The following is a 20,470-nucleotide window of genomic DNA, read 5'->3' as shown; positions in this document are numbered from 1 at the left end:
CCAGAAATGGAGAGTTGTTTCATCCCTTCTTGGGGGCAGCCTGAACCTGAAGACTGACAGGTGGGGATACAAAGGCCCCACCTCTTGGCTTCCCTTGGGATGACTCTGCAGGGTCATCCCAGCCTCAGAGTGTCCTTGTGGGATCAGCTGAGGCTTTTGTTGTGACTGAATGTAGTGACTGACATGCTTTGATCCTGAGCTTACATCCTTCTCTCAGTGACAGAGACTTCAGAATGTGCCACTTCACAAAACACCACGGCTCTTCTGTTATTTTCTTTGAATGATGGGCTTCTCCTCCTGGCCAGTCCAGCTTTCTTCACTCTCCTATAGATGTGGTTCCCACATTGCTCCCCAGTTAACTTCCTGCACCCCAGTCTGCTTCTGGGAGACTTGATCTGTAACCGCCAGCAGCATATTTTGGATGCTGAAGGATGAAGGTACACTGTGGAGAAAGATGCGTACAAACTTTCATAAATCCTTTGGATAAGGGTGACAAATTTCTTTTTTCTTTTTTTAAGATTTCATTTATTTATTCATGAGAGACACACACACACACACACACACACACACACACAGAGAGAGAGAGAGAGAGAGGCAGAGACATAGGCAGAGGGAGAAGCAGGCTCCCTGCAGGGAGCCTGATGCAGGACTCCATCTCAGGATCCCAGGATCATGACCTCAGTGGAAGGCACATGCTCAACCACTGAGCCACCCAGGTTTCCCATAGGTGACATTTTTCTTATTTGCTTGAACTATTTCCCTGATCCCTACCTCCTCATTTTCTCCAACTTTGATTAATTCCTAATTCACACATAAGGTTTTCTAATGGGAGATATAATTTGTGCTCAATGTAAAAAAATTCAAATATTAAAGAAATATGTATACATACATGACTTGCCACTATAGCATGCCCACCAGATAGACATCATTTAGAAGACCCAGAGTAACCCTCTGCATCCCTACACACCTCTGAGGGTTGGCTAGTTGTCCTTCGTATATGACATTTATACCTGGATTAGTATCTCTGAAGATAAATGAGCATTGGCAATTAGAATAATAATGCTATTTGGGATTTATTTACAAGACATTTTCTATCCATTATATTGATTTATTTCTTGGCATCATTGAGAAAGTTTGGCCGTGTTAGCCCCATTTCATAGATGGAGAGTAACTTGCTCAAGACACTGGGGTTTGGGGAAATCTCTTTCTGATAGGCTTCAATTTCTAGGATCAATCAATGGGCTCAAGCCCATCATTCAAAGAAAATAACAGAAGAGCCGTGGTGTTTTGTGAAGTGGCACATTCTGAAGTCTCTGTCACTGAGAGAAGGATGTAAGCTCAGGATCAAAGCATCATCTTCAAAGAAGGGCGAAGTACTCGTTAAATAACTCCTGGCAACTGCTTAAGCACTAAGCATTGTAATTGCAGAGAGCAGGAGCAGAACTAAAAATAGAAAAGTGGATAAGGACAGGACCAAAGACATCATTGTCACTCAAACTTGAATGTCACTTTTTGACAGCATTTGAGCAATTGATTCTTGGTTTTCCATGCTAGGAATTCAGTAGTCACGCTTTGCTGTGACAGCCCTAGGAGAAGGAAAGGGCAGGACCCTGTAGGTGCCTGTATAAAGAATGGAGGGTGAGGATTATTATCAGCCTATGCTGCCTCTTCTCTCATTGAAGTTCCTTTGAAGGCAAAAAACAGAAAGCCACTCAAGCTAGCCCCAATTTATGGAAATGTTAAAGGAAGATCTCGTGGATAAGACACACAACGAGACCCTGCTTAGCAAGACTGGACCTGAGAACTAGAAGGCCATTAGGAGCTAAGTTTCTCTCTCTGTTTCCTAGAACTGCATCAACTCTGTCTCTGAAGATCTCCTCTATTGACCTCTCATCTAAGCCAGTGTCCTCTGCATATACTCCTCCCGTTTACTTCATCCATCTCAGCTGCTAGTCCAACTCTACATCATGATCTCCAAGCTCCCGTAACCACCACTGACAACAGTCTCCATGTCTCTTAGGGCAAGTTCTCATATGGGAGATACTTATCAGGCCATATTATGCTTTTCTCACAGTCTCTCTCGTAGCCATTTTGGATTGGTGTAGGGCCGTGGGGTATAGGAAGATGCAGAATGGATGGGGAAGACAATGAAACTTATTTATTATACCCTCACTTGTCTGTGTTTCATGTTCTGCATCATGCTCCATGATCTAGTCTAGAATACACAAGAGGCTGGGTAATCACAGCAGTGAATCACTGTGTAGAGCGTGGTATCTACTCTAAATGGGTTTGTAATCTGGTTGATGTGATAAGGCAAAGCCCCAAAAAAGGAAACAAGTCATAGCAGGCAGTACCTGATGAGAGCATTGGATGACTGGTATAGATATTAGGGGTTTTAAAGATTAAGAAGAGAGACAAATCATTGTGTGTTGGGAAGTTCAAAGAGTATTTTTCAAGAGAGGTAGAGACAGAAGTGAGTCCTGAGGGACGGGAAGGATTTGGAGAGAAAGGGAAGAGGAGTGGATTCTAGATTGGGGCAGAGGAGGGGAGGGTGGGATGCATAATACATGTCCAGGGCACAATATTCTGCCCTGTCAGGTCAACCTATTCTGAGCATAGAGTATGTGTTGGAAAGTACTAGAAGGTAAGTTAGGAAAAATGGGGAGGAATAAAATTAGGTGGAACCTTGAATGCCAAGCTAAATAGTTTGGATTTTTTCTGAATATTTTTTAGGGATGTTTGAGCAGGGTAAGGAATGGTCAGGGCAGTGCTCTAGGGTGACCCACTGGAGTGGACGAGGCCAGAGGCCAGACATGATTGAGAGGCCCTTACAATGTTGTCAGAAAGATCAGTCAAGAGCTTGAAGATGAGAAGATGGACTCAAAAATATTAGAAAGAAAATGAGATTTTTATCAGTTAAGGTCTCAGTTGCCTATTGATTATGCATTTACAGGAAGAGAAAATAAGTTCAGGGAAGCAACTGACTGAAGCTATTGCCTTTAGCTACCTGCACCCTACATGTCTCTGGCTTCAGCCAGTAAATGCAAATGCTGCCAAATTAAAGTTAACACCCAAGTATTAAGAACTTGTGCCTCCAGGTATACATAGGAAGTCCAGTCTTCATAGAGTTCCTCTCTTGACAAGTCCAGGAGCTTGCCTGAAAACTCTATTAACTTACACAGAAAAGGAGTTTATTGGAAACGTATCTTCTTGCTCATAAGTGAATGAGAAGAGTGGAAAAACCAGCTGGAAAAATAATTCGGGCAAAAGAAACAGTCAACAAAACTAAAAGACAACCTACAGAATGGGAGAAGATATTTGTAAATGACCTATCAGATAAAGGGCTAATATCCAAGATGTATAAAGAACTTCTTAAACTCAACACCAAAGAAACAAACAATCCAATCATGAAATGGGCAAAAGACATGAAGAGAAATCTCACAGAGGAAGACATAGACATGGCCAACGAGCACATGAGAAAATGCTCCGCATCACTGGCCATCAGGGAAATACAAATCAAAACCACAATGAGATACCACCTCATACCAGTGAGAATGGGGAGAATTAACAAGACAGGAAACAACAAATGTTGGAGAGGATGTGGAGAAAGGGGAACCCTCTTGCACTGTTGGTGGGAATGTGAACTGGTGCAGCCACTCTGGAAAACTGTGTGGGGGTTCTTCAAAGAGTTAAAAATAGACCTGCCCTACGACCCAGCAATTGCACTGCTGGGGATTTACCCCAAAGATACAGATGCAGTGAAATGCCGGGACACCTGCACCCCGATGTTTCTAGCAGCAATGTCCACAATAGCCAAACTGTGGAAGGAGCCTTGGTGTCTATCAAAAGATGAATGGATAAAGAAGCTGTGGTCTATGTATTCAATGGAATATTACTCAGCCATTAGAAACTACACATACTCACCATTTGCTTCGATGTGGTTGGAACTGGAGGGTATTATGCTGAGTGAAATAAGTCAATCAGAGAAGGACAAACATTATATGGTCTCATTCATTTGGGGAATATAAAAAATAATAAAAGGGAATAAAGGGGAAAGGAGAAAAAAATGAATGGGAAATATCAGAGAGGGAGACAGAACATGAGAGACTCCTAACTCTGGGAATCAAACAGGGGTGATGGAAAGGGAGGTGGGCGGGGGTTGGGGGTGACTGGGTGACGGGCACTAAGGGGGGCTCTTGATGGGATGAGCACTGGGTGTTATGCTATATGTTGGCAAATTGAACTCCAAAAAAAAAAAAATTAAAAAAAGAAAAAAGAAAAATAATTCGGCCAAGGTCACATGGATTGGGACGCTACCACCCTTGGGTGGGTTCTTACCACCCTTCCAAATCAACCCTTGATTCTACTGCCACAGCCTTGAATAAATTCATTCTAGAGGCAAGTCCCTGGATGGCATTTGATTGCCTGAACCTAGGTCATGTTCCCCATCTCTGCATTATAATGAATTATAAGAATGAATCAGTTCCACTTTAACTTCTCTAGGATACAAGGCTGTGTCTCCCAGTAGGACTCACAGACTAGGTGGTATTCTGAATGAGGAAGGAGGTTCAGACACTAGGCTGCCAAATCATGCTTCTTCCTCATATTTCCAAAAGTCCCAAACTGGGGGTATACCAATTGTTACTCTGGGTTATTTCTTTCCTCTTATAGCTGGTTGAGAAGACATGAAGAGCTATGGCTTATATAGTATCCCTGTGAGCTCACCATTTATGTATTTATTTGTTTGTTTATTTATTTATTTATTTATTTAGCTCACCCTTTATATTCAATGCATTACTGAGTTTTGCCTTCGGAATTTATTCCCACCACAGTTCACTTCTTTCATTGTGCATTAGCATTTTATCCCATCTGTATCAGTTTCCTCTGGCTGTCATCACAAAATGCTACAGAGTGGGTAGTTTAAACAACAGAAATTAATTTTCTCACAGTTCTGGATATTGGAAAGTACAATTTTAGTTAGTAAGATAGGCTTGCTTGTGAGACCTCTTCCCTGGGCTTGTAGATGGCTGCCATGTCTCTCAGTACTCATGACCTCTTCTTTTTACATGTGTAGAAAGAGAGAGAGAGAGAGAGAGAGAGAGAAAGAGAGAGAGAGAGAGGTCTCTAATTTTGCCACTAATCCTATCAGATCAGGGCCCCACCCTTAAAACCTTACTTAAGTTCATTACTTTCTTAGAGGCCCCACCTCAAAATACTGCCACACTGGAGGTTAGGACTTCAACATAGGAATTTCAGGGAGACATAGTTTCTCTATAATACCTTTTCTATCTCCATACCCCTAACCTAGAGGTTCACTAATTTCAGTTCTTTAGAATTACCTGGAGGAGTTGTTAAGACATATATTGTGGTGTCACAGCCCCAGAGTTTCTGATTCAGTGGGGCTAGGGTAGGGCCTGAGAATTTGCATTTCTTACAAGTTGCCAGGTGATGCTGCTGCTGCTGGTCCAGGGACTCCACCTCTAGAACCACTTCCCTGGTCTAAACTGCTACCATCACTTACCTGGATTATCATTGTGACTTCCTAACTAATCTACTTCTACTTTTACCTCTATTCTCACAGCAGCCAGAGTGAACTTTTAAAATATAAATAAAATCATGTTATTCTCCTGTTTAAAACTTTCAATGGCTTCTGACCACCCCTCATGGTCTACAGGCCCTGCAATATTTAGCTCCTGCTAGCTCTGCAAACCTCCCTTGTGTCATAGTCAACACCTCCAGCTACTCCACCTTTAGTTCTCTCTCTTGAACATGTGCTTGCAGGCCTTACACTTGAGTTCCTCTGGGATGCTCCCTCCAACTTCCCCACCCAAGGGAAGATTGGTTGGCTCTGTCTCCTCCTTGATGATTAAACTCAGATGTTACCTCCTCCTAAGGACATCCTTGAACACCCTATCTGAAGCGGCTTTCCTCAGTTTCTATTTACTTCCTCACTCTTGTTATTTCCCTTCATTGTAGTTATCGCAATCATTAATTATCTTGTTTATGTATTATATTCTATCTATGGTGGTCTCTTCCATGAAGATTGTAAGTGCCTGGAGTGCAGGGCTCTTCTCTTCACAGCTTTAGCCCTAGGACTTTCTTTGCACAGTGTCTGGCACAGTAGGAAGTGCTTGATAAGTATCTGTGGAATGAATATATCTGTATATACCTAAAGTGGACAAGGTTCAAGTATTTTTCTTAAAAGACCCTTTAAGTTCTATGTAGACCCATGGATATAAATAGATGCTTTGGGGAGCAAGATCACCTGTCTCTATCTGTCAGATTGATCTCATTTGATTCAGCACAGTGAGGATTTCCCTTATACCTGTAACACTTGGGCTGATGAAAGCCAGGGTGGATTTTGGCAAGCCTCATCCTTCATACCAGTTCCAACACCCCCATCCTCTCTTCTCTTTCTGCTTCTGGGGGCTGCTCAGAGGCTCTCACTGCAGCACCCAGCAGGCTGATGTCTTCAGCACCCACCTGGTCATGTCACACCTTCTCATTATCAAATGTACCTCCTTGTTGTCCCAATATCTGAAGACTCTGCTCTGCTGCTGTGTGATGATGGGTGGGCAAGTGAGGTAAACAAGTCAATTGCTTTAAGTTCATTTGTAGTGAAGGGGTACCAAGGCCCCTTGGATAATAAAACGCATCTAAGCTGTTTCTAGGGGAGCAGTAAACCATGGAATTCAGGTTTTTACATAGGTGTCTACTTTGGTTTAGATTTCATGTAAATAATTAAAATAAATTGAAAGAAAAATGTTGTTTGAATAACAGGGTTATGAAAACGTAAAAAGTGAAAGGAGGTCCTGAAAAACAGTTGCAAAGAGGTTTTTATACCAATCAGCTGAGAGTTTGACATGTCTCTTTATCAAAACATACAGTTATGCGATAGGAAACATTATAGTAATGAAAAAATGATTTACAGATCTGAGTTTCATTCAGTAACATTCTTGGTTAAGATCAAAATGAGGAATTTTTTTTTCCATTCAGAAAATAGAGTCACTTTGCCTGAGTCATGATTGCCCACTTTTTTCCATATGGTTGAGTACTATTTATTGGCTGAGGTTGACAATTTTCTTAAGACTTTGTGGTTGATGAGCTCTATTTATGGCAGCAATTGAGAAAAGTAAACTTAGGTAATATTAGGAAGGAAATACTTGGCTTATTAAAAAATAGAAATCAACCACTGTAGCAAATACTGTGTAAGGCAAAAAGAGCTGAAATCATGAAAATTGCCTGGCTCTCCCAGTGCCTCTCTCTCCATCCAATAATCACAAAATCCCTGATTCTCCCTTAGTCTAGTTCATAAAGCTGCCACCTCCTCACTGGTTGGAGAGTTCACATCTTAGGCCAGGGCATGGCATCGGTCCAGACTTCTCTACCTCATGGCTATTGATTAGTTTTCTTAGAACAAAATTATGGGGATCCCTGGGTGGCGCAGCGGTTTGGCGCCTGCCTTTGGCCCAGGGCGCGATCCTGGAGACCCGGGATCGAATCCCACGTCGGGCTCCCGGCGCATGGAGCCTGCTTCTCCCTCTGCCTGTGTCTCTGCCTCTCTCTCTCTCTGTGACTATCATAAATAAATAAAAATTTAAAAAAAATTAAAAAAAAAAAAGAACAAAATTATGATAGTCCTCCCTTCTGATCAAGACTTGTGTCAGGGGAGAGAAGGCAAATGCCCACTCCCTAGTCTAGTGTCATAACCCTGCATTACATGTGGCTTATTACAAATGGAGGTGAAACATACAAAACACAAACTTTGCCACATTAATCATTTTTAAGTGTACAGTTCAGTGGCATTAAGTATATTCACAAAGCTGTGCAACCATCACTGTTATCCATTTCTAGAACTTTTTCATCATCTCAAATAGAACTCTACCCATTAAATAACAGCTCTTCATCCCCTCTCCCTCAGGCCCTAGTAACCTCTATTATACTTTCTTTTTTCTATGAATTTTTCTATATTAGGTGCTTAATATAAGTGGAATTATATGCTATTTGTCCTGTGAGTCTGGCTGATTTCACTTAGCATAATGCTTTTAAGGTTTATTTATGTTGTAGCATGTGTCAGAAGTTCATTCCTTGTTAAGGCTAAATAATATCCTGCTGCATGTATATATCATGTTTGGTTTGTCCATTCATCTGTTGATGGTCATTTGGATTGTTCATATTTTTTGCTTTTGTGAATAATGCTGCTATAAACAGCAGTGTGCAAATACGCGTTTGAGGTCCTGCTTCTGATCTTTTGGGTCCGTAGAATTGCTAAACCTTATGACAATTCTTAAACTTTTGGAGGAATCCATCACCTGGTTTTGACATGCCTATACCTTTTGTTCTCACTTTTCTTTTTCTATTTTGGCAGCTCTTTTTTTTTCTTTTAAGATTTTATTTATTTATTTGACAGAGAGAGAGAGAAAGAGAAAGCAGGGGGAGCCTAAGCAGGGAGCCTGATATGGAGATTTAACCCTACAATCATGACTTGAGCTGAAGGCAGGCGCTTAACCTAAGCCTGAGCCACCCAGGCACCCCTGGTGGCTCTTCTTATGGTATGCTGGTTCTCAGCACATTCCCTGAGCAGATCCATCCTGTGTCTTCCTTCAAACTGAACACAAAATGCTTCTCATCTTCTCTACCACCAGCCAGTCTTCACCAACTCAAGCTCTTCCACCTAATGATAATAAATTCCAGCTTCTGCAAAGTGAAAAAAGTAGTTACAAGAATGTGCCTTAAGTCTTTGCTTTTACTTTCAAGAAAGCACACACCATGACATTCGAAAAGCCTTCTTTCCCTGCCACTCTCCTGTGGATTGCAACAGCTTCCTGAGAATCTCTCTTCAAATTCCAACCCTCAAGCTTCAACACTCAGGCTTGCTGTCTCTCTCCCCTGCCCATCACCCAAACTCTTCTTTCTATAGACAAACTTACCCTTTCAGGTTTTTAAAGTTTTGTTGTAAAAAAATAAAATAAAATAAAGTTTTGTTGAATTTTCCCCATGATCGCAACTCTGCACAAGTGAAAGCACCTGGGTGCTGACCCATGAGGAAGAATGACACTATAAAAGTTAGGGATGGGCAAATATTGTGTATACTTATACATGAAGTATTTCTCCTTCTCTATTCACCTTGGAAATTATTTTCACTTTCTTACATTAAAAACATATTTTCCCTAGATAAAATCTGAGCTATGTGAAAGTAGATTTGGGGGCTCTCCTTTGCTTAAAAAGCCTCATTGTTAAGAATGCAAATTCCTTGTCTTGAAATTGGCGTTCATAACTCAATGCGTTGAGCTCAAAGGGTCTTTCCAGTTGTACTTCCTGCTACCATCCTTTGTGCCCTACAGACCTCAGTGAATGGGACTACCAGCTACTTTTTAACTGTCCTTCATTTTCCTGTCTCCATTGGTTCCTCTTTCCATTTACCCTCTTTACTCTCATGCCTGCCCAATTCCTACCAATCTCTCAAGTTCAAAGTCAAATGCTGCTAATTCCATAAAAATAACTGTTTAAGGATTAAACAAATAGTATGTACGAAGCAAAGAATTTTGCACAGTGTCCAGCATGTATTAAGCCCTGGATTAATAGTGTAGAATAAATACTATGCCCTATCCCATTATTATTTGTGTAAACATCTTATTTATAATTTATAAGCTTTTCGGTCTTATTTTTTTTGCATGTCCTACATAGCCTATATCACTTTGGATCATTTTGGCAACATAAAACCAAACTCACCTGGCTTACACAAATAATGGGATTTAATGGGGCACCTAACTGAAAAGTCCAGGGGTTGAGCTGGCTTCTCGTTGCTTCTAAACTCAGCTCTCCTCTACATATTTTAATTCTTCCACTCTGGAGGAGGTTCGATGGCTGCACTAGCTCCAGCCTCCTGGGCTCTTGGGAGAAAAGAAGGAAAGCAAAACCCCTTGAGTTTCACTGGCTCTGACTGGGTTATGTTCTCTTTCCTCAACCACCACTTTGAACAGAGCTGTTCAAGATGCTTTGATTGACATTTCCTAGGTCACATCTCATCTAGTAAACTCCAGCAAAACTACATTGAGAGGGCAGGTAGGTGGGATGGACCCACACATAAAAATTGGAGACTTACCAAAAGTAGGGTAAATGAATGCTGGGAAGCGAAGAAACACCAAATATCCTCCCTAGTGCCTTACATAAAGGAGACGCTCAATAAATCTTTAATGGGTAGAATTAAATTAGTATTCTCTTTAGTGGTCAAAGAATGTACAAGATTAACTGCTCATCAAATGACAGTTGAAAAGGAAAAAGGGGAGGAAGCTGATGTTTGTTGAGTACCTACTATTACCAGGTACTAGGAGATTTATATAGGTTGTTATTTTATTTAATCCAACAAAAATCTGTGATAAAGGTGTCATTATGCCCATTTTATAGGTAAGGAAAATAAGAGTAAAAAGATTAGATAATCCTTCAGGGGTCATGCAGAGCTGAATTCCAGCCCAGGTCTGCCTCACTCAGAGGCCTGTGTCCGTTTCCAGTGGTTCCTGGCCCTGCATTCTGGATGGCTGTTCATCTCTCTTCAAAGATCACTGGGGATGGAAATTCAATAATCTATCCCTGCAGACAGATCCATGTTGTATAAATCCGAGGGTTTAAGAAACTCCTTGATCTCTTCATTGTTTTAAGTAGACTGCATTTCACCCTTTCTGTCTTCTATAGAATGTGGAAAACCACTGAACAGTCTCTTAAAAAAAATCTTCATTGTTTGATGGTAGTAGTTAAATATTCACTTTAATCTTTTCTTATTTTATGTTAAAGGGTTCAAACCTTTTAACCTTTCCTTGAAGAGCCTATTTTCTGACACTTTGACATAGGACATACTTTAGCTTAAGCTCTGGACCTGACTTTTCAGCTAGAACATGACTTGAGGCAGCCCTCAGACCACAGTTTCCCCGACCTCCAAAAGAAAATCGACTCAGCTATGTAGACTGTTTTTCCTCAGTGGGACCACTGGGCTGCTGCCAAACCCTCTCTACTGCTGTGACCCCCTACATATACACACACACAACAATAACATATACAAATAACAGCACACACATATAAACACACGACACACACCCCCAACAACATATACACAGAAACAACACCCGCCCACACCACATACACACTCACACACACACACACACACACACACACAGAGCCTGACACATGCCCCAGGCTTGCAGGGAAGCCACGATTTTACTTCTCAGTGGCAATCACTGGAATCACCTTCTCTGAAGTCCTGACTCAAGGGAGCTGTCTGGGCTTCCTCCTCTGACCACAGCAGACTCATGCTATTCTTGTTTTGAATCCCTGGCAATCTAATCATGCTATTTTTTCAGTCCCCCAGTAGACAAGAGAGGAATGTGATTTGCTGTTTTTGAATTTCAAGAGATCCAACAGAAATAAGAGCTAATTTCTTGATAACTTTGTCTCTCCATGCTCTGGACTATGAAATGATTCCGTTTCTGGTTTAATGGGCCTATGGCCTGTAAGCCCTGGTGTAGGCTTTTTTGGCTATCTTTGAACATATCAAAGAAAATTTAAAAAGGAGGGGAAGAAAAAAGAAAACTCTGGATACTGGGTGGTGGATGATTTTGTGTATGTGTGCTTTTCTGTAGTTGCCAGCTTTCTGTCATGAACATGAATTCACTTGGAAATTAGGAAAAATATCAATAAATGTTAAAATTAAGCAGTTAAAAGAATAAAACCATGGCCAAATCTTTATCAAGTAGATGCAAATGAAATGAAAACATGAATGGCAATAATAAAGTAAAAAAGTAGCATTTATCATAAAACAGCCTTTGGGATAAAGGATCCATTTTGGCATTTTTATGTTGATATAAGATATAAGGCTGAATAAAAATATCACAGCGATAAAAGCATAGCATGAAATAGAAAAAATAAAAATTGACAGGAGGGACACCTGAGTGACTCCGTGGTTGAGCATTTGCCTTTGCCTCAGGGTGTGATTCCGGGATCCGGGATCGAGTCCCACATCGGGCTCCTTGCGGGGAGCCTGCTTCTCCCTCTGCCTGTGTCTCTGCCTCTCTCTCTATCTGTGTGTCTCTCATGAATCAATAAATAAAATCTAAAAACAAAAAAATTGACAGAAAAACAGTTGTCTTTAGGAGACCTAAACTTTGACAATCAAAAAAGAGAAAAAGATACTAAAGTTTGAAATACTATCATTATTAAGAAATAAGAAATAAATTATTTTTTTCCTTAATGACAAAGAATGAACCTTTTTAAAAACAATTATTTGAAACCCTGAGCAAAACAAATAATATAAAAGTCTGCAAAGAAAACTTTTATCTAAAATGCAACAAAACTAGAAAAAAATTACACAAGTTTAAGAATAAACAAATTTAAGCTCTCACAAGCTCTTACAAATTTTAAAAATTCTTTATTAGAATTTCTTAAAAAAAGAAAATCAAAACCATAATTACAAACTAGTTAGAAGGTAATGAAAATCAGAATATTATTTACAAGTATTCATGGAATGTGGCCAGATCAGTACAAAGGACCATGTTGAAGGCCTTGACCACTATCATTAGTCAGCCAGGAATAATGAAAATAAACTAGGCATATGACTAAAAAATGAGGAAAGTCCAACTTGATGAATAAAATCCAAACAAGCAGAAATAGATAAGAAAGATTAATACAACAATTTACAAATTAGAAGATAAGGCATAATGGATTAATACGAGAGCTTTAAATATTTTTGAAGGCTAACAAAGTAGAAATAATTTTCATTATTCAAAATCCAGGAACAGAGGAAATACAAACAAATATTAGAAATGGAAAAGGGATATGAACATATTACAAAGAAGATTTAAATAGAATAAGATAATATTGCATGTTAATACATGTGAGAATAATGATAAATGGATGATTTTCTGGGAGAAATTGCTAAAAATTGACTAAATAAATTATACATATGAAAAAATCAATAACCTTGGGAAGGAATTGACAAAGTTATCAAGAAGCTTCTTCAAGAACTCTCCAAGTCCAGACACCCTACCAAAGAATTCTTTAAGAGTTTCAGAGAACATGATTTTTGTGTTTTGTAAAGCATTCAGGAACATAAGTAAAATTTGAAATCTACCAGATTTTGTTTATTTATTCATCTGTTGATGGACATTTAAAAAACTAGAAGACAAAAAAAGAAACCAAAAAAATAAAAAACTAGAAGACCCAGCAATTTCACTCCTACAATCGACCAAGAGACACGAAACATATATCCATGCAAAGACTTGTACGCAAATGTTCATGGCAGCATTATTCAAAATAGCCCCAAGTATCCATCAATAGGTGAAAAAATAAATGTGATATGGCCACACTACAGAATTCATCAATAAAAATAAAGTAAATATTAAATAAATATGAATTAAATATATGCTATTATAACATCCTAAAATGTGGCTAAAACTCAAAAAAATATGGAAAGTGCAGAGTTGGACACAAAATACTACATTTAATTCCAATTCTACGAAATGTCCAGAAAAGATAAATCTCTAGAGGCAGAAAGCATATCACTAGTTGCCTGAGAACTGGAAGGGAGCAGGGATTGACTACAAATGGGCTTCAGGGAATTTGGGACTGTTCTAAAATTGGAAAATGTCCTAAAATTGTTTTAAAATTTGTCAGTTACACAACTCTACAGATTTACTGAGAGTCTTTGAATTGTGCACTTACAATGAAATTTTATGGTATGTAAATTATACTTCAATAAAGCTGTTGAAAATAGCTAGTTATCAAACAAGTATAAGTTAGTATCAATGAGATGCCATTAACAGATGTAAACATCTATCCAACTGGTAAGATTTTTAAAAAAATTAGTGTAGTGAAGATTCAGTTCAAAGGGTACCGTAAAGGGTACCGTTATACATAACAATCAGGATATAATTGATACAATGCTTTTAGAAAACAAATTGAAGGCAACCTTTGGAATGAGAGAAGATATTTGCAAATGGCAAAAATGGTAACTGCTTAGTATCCACAATATATAAAGAACTTATAAAACTCAACATCCAAAAAACAAATAATCCAATTAAAAATGGACTGAAGAGAACCAGACATTTCTCCAAAGAAGGCATACAGATGGCCAACAGATATGTGAAAAAATGCTCATCATCGCTCATCATCGGGGAAATGCAAATGAAAACTACAATGAGATATCACCTCACACCTGTTAGAATGGCTAAAATTGACAACACAAAAAACAAGTGTTGGTGATGGTGTGGAGAAAAAGGAACCCTTGTGCACTATTGGTGGGAATGCAAACTGGTGCTGCCACTCTGGAAGACAGTGTGGAGGTTCCTCAAAAATTTAAAAAAAGAACTACCTTATGATCCAGCAATCGCACTACTGGATACTTAACCAAAGAATACAAAAATACTAATTTGAAGTGATAAATGCACCCTGATGTTCATAGCAGCAGTATATACACTAGCCAAATTATGGAAATGACCCAAGTATCCATTAGCTGATAAATGGTTAAAGAAGATGTGGTATATATGGACAATGGAATACTATTTAGCCATTAAAAAGAGTGCAATCTTTCCATTTGCAACAACATAGATGGAACTAGAGATCATTAAGCTTAGTGAAATAAGTCAGAGAAAAAAATACCATACTATTTTACGCATTTAAGAAACAAAACCAGCAAGCAAAGGGGGAAAATGAGAGAGGGACAAATTAAGAAACAGATTCTTAACTATAGAGAACAAACTGATGATTAGGGGCGGTTGGTTGGGGGATGGATGAAATAGGTGAATGGGGATGAAGGAGTGATCTTGCGATGAGCACAGAGGATGCATGAAAGTGTTGAATCACTATATTGTACATCTGAAACTAACATAACACTGTATGTTAGCTAACTGGAATTAAAATTAAAAATTTAAAAACGTTTTTTAAAAAGAAAAATTGAAAACAAGATACTAAGAATTTTCAAAATGCTAATAGGCTTTGAATTATTAGTTTCATTTGAGGAATCTATCTTTCCAAAAATAAAGAAATGTGCTATAAGGATGGACATTGCACGATTCTTTATGAAAACTACAAATTAGAACAACCTTGATGTCCAACATTAGGGATATGGGTACATAAATCATCGTACACCAAACAATGCATTTTATGTGATTGATAAAAAATCATAGTTTCAAAGACTACTTAAGGATATAGAAGAATGTTCAAGAAATAATGTCAAATGGGAAAAAAAGTAGGGCATAAACTTTATGTATATGCTAATCCTAAATGAAGAAAAGAAGTATCTATTTATGATTGGCAGGGCCCAGGCCAAATGTTCACACTGATTATCTGGGTGATGTAATTTTCTTCTGAATACTTTTTGTTTTATTTTATCTACATTCTTGACAATAAACATTTATTGCTTTATCATTTGCAAATCAGAAATTTTACTGGAAAACTGTAAATGTTATAAAAATAACAAAAGTGAATGGAAATTAATTACATTTCTCTCCATCTGCACCAACTGTAGCTTTCAAATAGGAAATAGAAGGTCTGTATAACGATCCCAACTAGTTGAGCTTCCATTTGGCGAGGCAGTTAATCTTGAGTCCTTCTCACTTTGCCTTCTTCCCATTTTAATGGAGGCCTAGGAGCAACTGAGTCAACTCGGTGTGTATATATGGCAGATGTATTTTGGGCAATGGTGGATTTTGGGGACTGAGAAGCACTTTCCCACCTTTGAGTAAGGGGCCTTTTGACAAGTTATCTCCACAGTGGTCCAAATCTTGGCTTCCTATCTTCAGTGGTGCTGTCCTTTTGTAAAGAACCAGAGGACCTATGTTTCAAAGCATCGCATATATGGAAGAATCACTCCATACCAACCAATAACCATCCATGGTGGCTTCCAGGCCCATGAGTATCCAGAAGCCCTGGACCCTTCAATAAAAATCTTCCTTCGGGATTCCTTTTTGCTTTGAAGATTTCAGTCATTTGGAAAAATAACTTAGGTGTGATTTGAGTAAGGGAGGCAGATGGAATCAGAGGGGCAAATGGCACAAACACAGGAAGAGAAATTAGGAGCCAGCACCTAACTGAGGGAAGTCCAACGTGAAGCAGCCTCAGAGCTAATGAGTGGGATGTGCCAAGCCTTCCCTCTCTGAAGTCACATTATTAGCTGCTCCACAAACATTTTCCAACCTAACTTTTAAAATAATTAAACAAATGAAAAAGAAACCAGATTCTCACATAAAAGCTCCTAAGGCTTTGGTCTTTATTACTAATAAACTTACACTGGCCACCCCCCACCCCCACCCCGCCTTGACAAGTGTGGGAGAAGCTGGCTGGTAACAAGATTTTGCCGCCCTGATGAGTGTGCTCATTAGGGAAGCCACTCGGTTTGAAGGCCCACCCCAGCCAATCTGATTGCGAATTTTATTGAAATAATTTTATAAACAAGTCTTCAGACAAGGTCTAGTCCTGATGAATCCTGCGAGCTCATTACCACCCTCGGGAAGAAATTTGAAGAGATAAAAATAAAAGTCTAGGATTAAAACAACACTTTCACCTTAGGCAAAACAGTCTCCCTGCGCTTCAGATTTCTCCATCTGTAAAACAAGGATAATGATATTTCCCTCTTCAGCTCATCAGAAGAGCTAATGCTAAGTTCTAGAGAGCATGTTGGCGGTTGGGAAAGAAGGTAACACATAAACCTGATTATTTTTAATAGCACGAAGAACATAACGGTGATAAATAGATGTCTGATCTCTCTCAAGACAGGGTAAAAACGTAAAGGGGAGGCGTACATATGGTGTGATAAATCAGCCAAATATCTTGGAAGTTCACCTGGCTTGAATTAGAAGGCTGTTCTCCCTCCAATATTTTCTTTGATATTAACGAGTTTGCAGTCCAGTGACATTTCAGCATAAGATCATTAAATGTGTTTGTTGCGGCTGCTACTGCAGGATCAGAGTGACCTTAGGGAGATGCGAGTGCCGGAGAGCACTCGGGCAGCAGCCGTGCATTCCCAGGCGTGGGAGCAATTTCAAAGCAGCTTGGCTTTGCCACCCCTCACCAATTGTCTAAGTCAAAAGGCAGATGACTTGAAAATCCCTATTGACCCACAGGCTGCACAAACTCAACAGAGAGAGGGATGTGCCTGAATTGTAACATAATTCCACAGAGCCAGACTCCAGAGTCTGCACAGAAGCGTCACGTTTAAAACGTGTGAAAGAGCTGGATGGGGCTCAAGGATGATGATCGACATGTCCCTTTCAGACATACGCCGCGACGTCTTCTGCCTCTACCTGGTTTCTTAGTTTTGCATCAAACATAAATAGTAAGTGAAGAAATGTAACTCAATAGCAAGAGCTTCAGGTTCCTGAGATTAGATGAAAGGGATCCTTAGCACCGAGGCACAAAGCCTTCAGAAAAAAAGGCAGAGACTAAAGGAGCAGCAAAAGGCAAACTTCAGTCGGAAAATCTTGTGCATCTGAGTGGCTGATCTGAGCTTCCCCGAGTCGCCTGGAGCACATGTTACACTGGGTTCAGCCACTCCATATACTATCAGATATTTCATATAAATAATTAAAAAGTCACTGGCTGCCAAGGCCGGGTTCACATGGACTGAAGGGGAGCGTGGATCACAAGTGTTCAGGCCCGGAGACTTAATGAGAGGGTCTCTGGTGACCCACTGGGACATGATCATGGTCTAGTGGGGGGTTTAAGGATGGGCTCCCCTTCCAAGGCCCCGTGTCCACGCCACTCTCCACGGGGCCCACCTTTGTGGCTCAGGGTCTTTCATGTGCTCATTTTATCCTCTCTTTTCAATTGACGGCTGCCACGTGGACCAAGGGACTGGGGCTCGCCTTGGAGAAAGTGGAGCGCCTAGCCGGGTCCTCGCTGCGGCCCCTCCTCGGACACCGGCAGGCCGGGGGTGTTTAAGATAACAGCATTGCAGAGTGCAAACGGCCCCCACAGTGGAGCCAGAGGAACCTATGAGATCATTTGGAAAAGCTTGTGAATTCACTGCCATTTGCCTACTTGGCTTTGGATGAAAAGCAAATCTTAAAGCTGCTCAAAATGTGTCTGATTCATCTGTAACTGAGAATGAGACCAATCAGGGATAAGAAGTGAGTAAAATCCTTGTGATCACAGAGCCAAGAGAGCCTATTTTAAAGCACTTAATGTATTTTTTTTCTTAAAGATATATACACCAACTGTAATTAAGCTCTCCCTTTCCTTATGATCTTGGCAAGATGTTAAAAAAGAGATAGAGGGAGGGAGTCGACTTGCCAAGTGGATTTTTCTAAGCGTTCTCAGCCCTAATTAAAAGTCCTTTGTGCAAGGCCAACCAGCAATCAGATTCCTAATTAGAGTTGAGCAAACTGCCTTGGTGAACTACGGGTTTCTCTGAACCCAGGGATCTGGGGAGAAAGTCTGTCCGTCATAATGGGGCCATTTTCTGAAGCACATACACACCCAAGTCCTAAAAGGCAGGTACGCAAAGGCAGTGGCGTGACTCTATTCCTGTTGGGTCAATTCCTTTATTGCCTTGAAATGGCTCCGTAGACCCCGGGACCTGGTGTTGCTCCTTCTGTTTTGTTTGTCAGTTACACTGTTAACCAGGACTTGTCCCTTTTTAAGAGCTTGTCTTCAGGATCTGGAATTATGTGACTCCAGATTTAAGGATATCGAATGCTGGTATTTCATGGTTTACATCCAGATAAAGGAGACCATTCTGCCATTAACTGGATTTCTCCCGGAGTCTTGGTTATCCTAATAGCAAACACGCACACGGTGCTTATTACATGCCTAGCACAGCTCTAAGAACCCTGTCAATACTAACTTACTTAACCCCCACGCGGGCTCCATGAAGCAGATGCTGTTGTTTCACCCCATTCCACAGAGAAGGAAGTCTAGAGCCTCCCCCCACCCCTGTCCCCACCACCCCTGTCCCCACCACCCTAGGGCACTGCCTTCCAAGCTGGCCTCAGGCCGAGGAGGACCCCAATTGGCCCCAGGTGCCACAGGTCACCCACTGCACAGCATAGTTCAATCTCCTGTGCGCCCCTGGCTTGCTTCCTGATTGCTCCACGGGGTTTTCCAGGAACCACATTTCAAATTGAGACCTTCTGAAACGTAGGCCTTGAATAAAGAGATTATGCTGGGATGCAAAAATAAAGAACGTGGCTATTCTCCGTTCCCAGAACTGTGGTGAAAGCAGCAACAATGGTACCCTTGTCTCTCTCAGAGACAAAGCACCCAAAGCCACAGCACCTGAGGGGGATGCCACAAAAAGTATGCACACCCTGGGCTTAGCTCATCTCCTACTTAACCCTCTGTTGCTTGGTTCTTCCAGAAAAGTATAGATCCTAAAACAGGGAGGACTTTCTGATGATTATATAATTTTCTTTTCCTCGTGTTTCCATTTGGGTAAGAATTTGTGCAAAAACAAATGTAAGAGGGTCTTTATGGGTTTTCTTTGAATTGCTGTTTGATATTCGTAAAAGGAGATATATTTTATCTCCAGAATTAAGTTAAATATACAAGATGTAAATATGATAGCGTCAAACTCTTTAAATGTTATACAGCCAAATTACCCACGTTGCAAAAAAAATACTTCTGTATGTTTCAGTGAGTTGGCTATTTGCAAGGTGTCATGTGGGGGGCATGACATGACGAGGGGATGACAACAGTGGAAGAGGAAAGAAGTCAAAGGCAACAACAAACATGGCAGGGGACGTGAGGGGAGAAAAACTAGACTACAGAGAGAATTGAGGGAAGGGTAAGGGGCCCCAGTGAAAGGCTTGGGGGTTTTTTTGTTTGTTTTCCAGAGCCACCGGAACATTCTATAACTCTCAAAAGGAAGAAAAAAAAAAAAGGACAGGGGGATGGGTGGGGGATGCTCTGTGCAAGTATAGGCAGATGAGGGTGTCGGGTTGTATTTCGATCCATTGCTGGGAAGGGCTTCTACTCTGGCTGGTGCCGAACTGGTGCTCAAACTCCTGTGTCCAGCTTCTCCAGGAGGTGCTCAGACACTGTCACCAGGTCCACTCACACATGTCAGCAGAAAAGGGAGGAACCCACAGATCTGCTTGTTGTTTTGCACTTTCCACATTGTGTTGTAATTATTTATATGCCTACATCCCTCACTTGTCTATAAATCAGAGCACGTGAGCTGGGTTTTATTCAAATTGATGCCTTCAGCACTTGGTATATAGTTGACTCTCAATATAGTTTGCAGATGACTAGTTTATAGAACCAACTGCACTGGCCTATATAATACCTTTTGAGTAGCAGCCTCTTAGTAAATGTTCATTGGTTGAATTCATTTCCCGTAGCAAGTAACTGTTTGAACATTTGAGTTCTGGGGGGAAAAAAAAAGCTGATAGAGTAGGAAGTCCAAGATCTGAATCACAGAACCTGCAAGACTTCCCAGAGAAAAAAAATTAAGAGGGAAATAAAATGTTTGAGAATGATGAACAAA

This window comes from Vulpes lagopus, chromosome 1 (genome assembly GCF_018345385.1).
Source record: "Vulpes lagopus strain Blue_001 chromosome 1, ASM1834538v1, whole genome shotgun sequence".
Lineage (NCBI taxonomy): Eukaryota > Metazoa > Chordata > Mammalia > Carnivora > Canidae > Vulpes > Vulpes lagopus.
Note: the sequence above shows the minus strand (reverse complement) of the source record.